Raw genomic sequence first — 7235 nt, 5'->3', positions numbered from 1 at the left:
AGATGTCTTTTGATGATATTGTTTGTCTTCTCTACCTTTCATGAGGACCAGGGTCTCCAAGCACAATATATAAACTGTATTTACAGTGCCTTGAGACCCCCTGTATGACAGCTGCCTTAAATAAGGGGCTGTTGTAACTTGGAGGTACTTAGGTAGACCAAAATGGGGAGATATTTTATTAACTAATACTTTTATTACCTCAGAGGCCTTTTCTATATGGCATGTAAATGCTTCTACCCAGTGGGTGAAAGTAGCCATTACAGGAGGTACTGGGTGCCTTTGGTCTTTGGGACGTGGGTGAAGTCTATCTGCCAGTTTTCCCCTAGATTACTTTTCATTTTGAGGGTTTGAAAAGGAAGAAGCTGTCTGTTTAGGGGATTATTTTTAAGGCAGACTTCACAAGCATTAACAACCTGTTTGACTGTTTTTAACAAGTTCTCTCCTGAAAACAATCTTTGAGCACAGTGATAAGTTTATCCTTTTCCAAGTGAGAAGCTTGGTGAAGGATATTAAGGACTTTTCACTGACTGGAGATTGGCAAGTGGAGTTTGTCATCCCCTGACTGCAGCCATTCTGAGGGATGGAAAGTGTACCTTCAAGACGTGGCCCATTATATTTCTGCAGGGGAGCGCTGAGGCTTAATTTCTCTTATGGAGACTTCCCAGATTAGAGGGGCTTCAAGTGTATTGAGGCCCTGAAGCTTTCTTGTCAATGACTTAGCTTTCTAATCAGCTAACTTGTTTCCTTTGGCTATATTATCTGTTCCCTTCTGATGTCCTTTATTATTATTATTACACTATAAGTTCAATTCTGGGATACATGTGCAGAAAGTGCAAGTTTGTTACAGGTATGCACGTGCCATTGTGGTTTGCTACACCCATCAACCCGTCATCTACATTAGGTATTTCTCCTAATGTTATCCCTCCCCGAGCCCCTCACTCCCTCAGAGGTCATGGTGTGTGACATTCCCCTCTCTGTGTCCATGTGTTCTAATTGTTCAGTTCCAACTTATGAGTAAGAACATGCAGTATTTGCTTTTCTGTTCTTGTGTTAGTTTGCTGAGAATGATGGTTTCTAGTTTCATCCATGTCCCTGCAAAGGACATTAGCTCATCCTTTTCTATGGCTACATAGTATTGCACGGTGCATATGTGCCACATTTTCTTTATCCAGCCTATCATTGATGGGCACTTGGGTTAGTACTAAGTCTTTGATATTGTGAACAGTGCTGCAATAAACATATGTGTGCATGTGTCTTTATAGTAGAATGATTTATAAAAATTTGGGTATATACCCAGTAGTTGCATTTCTGGTTCTAGATCCTTGAGTAATCACCACACTGTCTTCCACAATGGTTGAACTAATTTACACTCCCACCAACAGTGTAAAAGTGTTCCTGTTTCTCCAAATCTTCACCGGCATCTGTTGTTTCCTGATTTTTTAATGATCACCATTCTAACTGGCATGAGATGGTATCTTATTGTGGTTTTGATTTGCATTTCTCTAATGACCAGTGATGATGAGCTTTTTTTTCCATATGTTTGTTGGCCGCATAAATGTTTTCTTTTGAGAAGTGTTTGTTCATATCCTCCTTCCACTTTTTGATAGGGTTATTTGTTTTCTTCTTGTAAATTTGTTTAAGTTCTTTGTAGATTCTGAATATTAGCCCTTTGTCAGATAGATAGATTGCAAAAATTTTCTCCCATTCTGTAGGTTACTCAGATGATAGTTTTTTTTTTTTTTTTCCCAGAAACTTTTTAGTTTAATTAGATTCCAATTGGCAATTTTGGCTTTTGTTACCATAGCTTCTGGTGTTTTTAGTCATGAAATCTTTGCCCATGCCAATGTCCTGAATGGTATTGCCTAAGTTTTCTTCTAGGATTTTTATGGATTTATGTCTTACGTTAAAGTCTTTAATCCTTCTTGAGTTAATTATTGTATAAGTGTAAGGAAGGGGTCCAGTTTTAGTTTTCTGCATATGGCTAGTAATTTTTTCCAATATCATTTATTAAATAGGGAATCCTTTCCCCATTGATAGTTTTTGTCAGGTTTGTCAAAGATCAGATGGTTTTAGATGTGTGGCATTATTTCTGAGGCCTCTGTTCTGTTCCATTGGTGCATATATCTGTTTTGGTAACAGTACCATGCTGTTTTGGTTACTGTAGGCTTGTAGTATTGTTCGAAGTCAGGTAGCATGATGCCTCTAGCTTTGTTCTTTTTGCTTAGGATTATCTTGGCTATACGGTCTCTTTTTGGGTTCCATGTAAAATTTAAAGTAGTTTTTTCTAATTCTGTGGAGAAAATCAATGCTAACTTGATGGGAATAGCATTGAATCCATAAATTATTTTTGGCAATATGGGCATTTTCACAGTAGTGATTCTTGCTATCCATGAGCATGAAATGTTTTTCCATTTGTTTATGTCCTCTCTTATTTTCTTGAGTAGTGGTTTGTAGTTCTTTTTAAAGAGGTCCTTCATATCCCTTGTTAGTTGTATTCCTAGGTATTTTATTCTCTTTGTAGCAATTGTGAATGGGAGTTCACTTATGATTTGGCCCTCTGTTTATATATTATTGGTGTATAGGAATGTTTGTAATTTTTGCACATTGATTTTGTATCCTGAGACTTTGCTGAATTTGCTGAGACTTAAGGAGATTTGGGGCAGAATTGATTGGTTTTCTAAATATACAATCATGTCATCTGCAAACAGAGACAATTTAACTTTCTCTCTTTTTTTTAAATTGAATACTCTTTATTTCTTCCTCTTGCCAGATTGCCCTAACCAGAACTTCCAATACTATGTTGAATAGGGGTGGTGAGAGAGAGCCTCCTTGTCTGGTGCTGGTATTTAAAGGGAATGTTTCCTGTTTTTGCCCATTCAGTATGATATTGGCTGTGGGTTAACACATTCCATTGATACCTAATTTATTGAGAGCTTTTAGCATGAAGGGCTATTGAATTACATTGAACACCTTTTCTGCATCTATTGAGATAATTGTGTGGTTTTTGTCATCGGTTCTGTTTATGTGATGTATTATGTTTATTGATTTGCATATGTTGAACCAGCCTTTCATTCCAGGGATGAAGCTGACTTGATCATGGTGGATAAGCTTATTGATGTGCTGCTGGATTCGGTTTGCCAGTATTTTATTGAGGATTTTTGAATCAATGTTCATCAGGGATATTGACCTGAATTTGTTGTTGTTGTTGTTGTGTCTCTTCCAGGTTTTGATATCAGGATGATGCTGGCCTCATAAAGTGAGTTAGGGAGGAGTCCCTCTCTTTTATTGTTTGGAATAGTTTCAGAAGGGATGGTACCAGCTCCTCTTTGTACCTCTGGTAGAATTTGGCTGTGAATCTGTCTGATCCTGGGCTTATTTCGTTGGTAGGCTATTAATTACTGCCTCAGTTTCAGAACTTGTTATTCAGGAATTCGACTTCTTCGTGGTTTAGTCTGGGGAGGGTGTATGTGTCCAGGAATTTATCAATTTCTTCTACATTTTCTAGTTTTGTGCATAGAGGCATTTATAGTCTTCTCTGGTGGTAGTTTGTATTTCTGTGAGATAAGTGTGGATATCTCCTTTATCATTTTCTGTTGTGTCTATTTTATCTTCTCTTTTTTCTTCTTTATTAGTCTGGCTAGCAGTCGATCTATTTTGTTAACTTTCTCAAAAAAAACAGCTCCTGAATTCATTGATTTTTTGAAAGTTTTTTTGTATCTCTATCTCCTTCAGTTCTGCTCTGATCTTAGTTATTTCTTGTCTCTTGCTAGCTTTTGAATTTGTTTGCTCTTGCTTCTCTAGTTCTTTTAATTACGATGTTAGGTTGTTAATTTTAGATCTTTTCTGCTTTCTTCTGTGGGCATTTGGTGCTATAAATTTTCCTCTAAACAGTGCCTTAGCTGTGTCCCAGAGATTCTGATATGTTGTGTTTTTGTTCTCATTGGTTTCAAAGAACTTATTTATTTCTGTCTTCATTTTGTTATTTACCAAGTAGTCCTTCAGGAGCAGGTTGTTCAGTTTCCATGTAATTGTGCGGTTTTGAGAGAGTTTCTTAATCCTGAGTTCTAATTTGATTGCACTGTGATCTGAGAGACTGTTTGTTATGATTTTCATTCTTTTGCATTTGCTGAGTACTGTTTTACTTCCAACTATGTGGTCAGTTTTAGGATAAGTGTGATGTGGTGCTGAGAAGAATTTCTATTCTGCTTATTTGGTATGGAGAGTTCTATAGATGTCTATTAGGTCAGCTTGATCCAGAGCTGAATTCAAGTCCTGAATATTCTTGTTAATTTTCTTTCTCATTGATTTGTCTAATATTGACAGTGGGCTGTTAAAATCTTCCAGTATCATTGTGTGGGAATCTAAGTCTTTTTGTAGGTCTCTAAGAACTTGCTTTACCAACCTGGGTGCTCTTGTATTGGGTACATATATATTTAGGATAGTTAGCTCTTCTTGTTGCATTGATCTCTACTATTATGTAATGCCCTTCTTTGTCTTTTTTGATCTTTGTTGGCTTAAAGTCTGTTTTATCAGAGACTAGGATTGCAACCCCTGCTTTTTTTTTTTTTTTTTTTTTGGCTTTCCATTTGCTTGGTATATATTCCTCCATCCTTCTATTTTGAGGCTATGGGTGTCTGTATATGAGATATTGGTCTCCTGAATACAGCACACTGATGGGTCTTGACTTTTTATCCAGTTTGCCCTCTTTGTCTTTTAATTGGGGCATTTAGCCAATTTACATTTAAAGTTAATATTGTCGTGTGTAAATTTGATCCTGTCAATATGGTACTAACTGGTTATTTTTCCCATTCGTTGATGGAGTTTCTTCATAGTGTCTTTACAATTTGGTATGTTTTCAATATGACTGGTAGCAATTTTTCCTTTTCATATTTAGTTCTTTCTTCAGGAGCTCTTGTAAGGCAGGCCTGGTGGTGACAAAATCTCTCAGCATTTGACTTTCTGTTAATGATTTTATTTCTTCCTCTCTTATGATGCTTACTTTGGATGTATATGAAATTCTGGGTTGAAAATTCTTTTCTTTAAGAATGTTGAATATTGGCCCCCACTGTCTTCTGACTTGCAGGGTTTCTGCAGAGAGATCTGCTGTTGGTATGATCAGCTTTGTTTGTTGGTAACCCGACCTTTCTCTCTATCTGCCCTTAACATTATTTCATTGATTCAACCTTGGTGAATCTGATAATTATGTGTCTTCGACTTGCTCTTCCACAGGAGTATCTTTGTAGTGTTCTCTGTATTTCCTGAATTTGAATGTTGGCCTGTCTTCCTAGGTTGGGGAAGTTCTCTTGGATAATATCCTGAAGAGTGTCTTCTAACTTGGTTCCATTCTTCCTGTCACTTTCAGGTACACCAGTCAAATGTAGGTTTGGTCTCTTCACATAGCCCCATAATTCTTGGAGGCTTTGTTCATTTTTTTTTTTTTTTGTCCTTTTTTCTCTAATCTTGTGTTCACACTTTATTTCATTAAGTTGATCTTAAATCTCTGATATCCTTTCTTTCACTTGATCGATTTAGCTATTGATTCTTGTGTATGCTTCATGAAGTTCTTGTGTTGTGTTTTTCAGCTCCATCAGGTCGTTTATGGTGTTCTCTAAACTGGTTATTCTAGCTAGCAGTTCCTGTAACCTTTTATTAAGGTTTTAGCTTCCGTGCATTGGGTTAGAACATGCTCCTTGAGGTCAGAGGATTTTGTTATTACTCACCTTCTGAAACCTATTTCTGTCAATTTGTTAAACTCATTCTCTGTCCAGTTTTGTTCCCCTGCTGGTAAGGAGTTGCGATCCTTTGGAGAAGAGGCATTCTGGCTTTTGGAATTTTCATACTTTCTTCACTGTTGTTTTTCTCATCTTCGTGGATATATCTACTTTTGATCTTTGATGTTGGTGACCTTTAGATGGGGTTTCTGTGTGGTGGTTTTTTGTTTTGTTTTGTTTTGTTTTTACATTGATGCTATTTCTTTCTGATTGTTAGTTTTCCTTCTATCAGTCAGGTGCCTCTGCTGTAGGTCTGCTGGAGTTTACTGGAGGTCCACTCCAGACCCTGTTTGCCTGGGTATCACCAGCAAAAGCTGCAGAAGAGCAAATATTGCTGTCTGTTCCTTTCTCTGGAAGCTTCATCCTAGAGAGGCACCTGCCAAATGCCAGCTGGAGCTCTTCTGTATGAGGTGTCTGTCGACCCCTGCTGGGAGGTGTCACCCAGTCAAGAGGCACGTGGGCCAGGTGCCCATTTAAGGAGGCAGTCTGTCTCTTAGCAGAGCTCAAATGCTATGCTGGGAGATCCACTGCTCTATTCAGAGCCAGCAGGCAGGAATGTTCAAGTCTACTGAAGCTGTGCCCTCAGCTTCCCGTTCCCCCAAGTGTGCTGTCCTAGGAAGTTGGGAATTTTATCTATAAGCCCCCGACTGAGGCTGCTGCCTTTCTCTCAGATATGCCCTGCCCAGAGAGGAGGGATCTAGAGAGGCAGTCTGGCTACAGCAGCTCTGCTGAGCTGCAGTGTGCTTCACCCTGTTTGAACTTCCTGACAGTTTTGTTTACTGTGAGGGGAAAACCACCTACTCAAGCCTCAGTAATGGCAGACTCTTTTCTCCCCACCAAGCTTGAGCACCCCAGGTTGACTTCAGACTTCTGTGCTTGCAGCAAGAATTTCAAGCCAGTGGATCTTAGCATGCTGGGCTCTGTGAGTGTGGGATTTGCTGAGCGATACCACTTGGCTCCCTGGCTTCAGCCCCCTCTCTAGGCTGTTGTTTCAGTTGCCACTGGGGTATGAAAAATAACTCCTGCAACTAGCTCGATGTCTGCCCAAACATTCACCCATTTTTGTGCTTGAAACCCAGGGCCCTGGTGGCATAGGCACCAAGAAAATCTCCTGGTCTGAGGGTTGTGAAGACCATGGGAAAAGGATAGTATCTGGGCCAAAGTGCACCATTCCTTACAGCACAGTCCCTCGGGGCTTCTCTTGGCTAGGGCAGAGAGTTTCTCCACCCCTTGCACTTCCCGGGTGAGGTGATGCCCCACCATGCTTCATCTCACCCTCTGTTTGCTGCACCCACTGTCTAGCCTGGTATCTCAATTGGAAATGCAGTAATCACCCACCTTCTGCCTTGATCTCGCTGGGAGCTGCAGACTGGAGTTGTTCCTATTCTACCATTTTGCCCGCCACCAGCTAATGTCCTTTACAAAGCATCCCTGCTACCTCTCATGAAAGGAAAACTGAGGATA

The sequence above is a fragment of the Mandrillus leucophaeus genome, unplaced genomic scaffold (genome assembly GCF_000951045.1).
Source record: "Mandrillus leucophaeus isolate KB7577 unplaced genomic scaffold, Mleu.le_1.0 Scaffold976, whole genome shotgun sequence".
NCBI classification, from domain to species: Eukaryota; Metazoa; Chordata; class Mammalia; order Primates; family Cercopithecidae; genus Mandrillus; species Mandrillus leucophaeus.
This window is presented reverse-complemented; position numbering follows the sequence as displayed.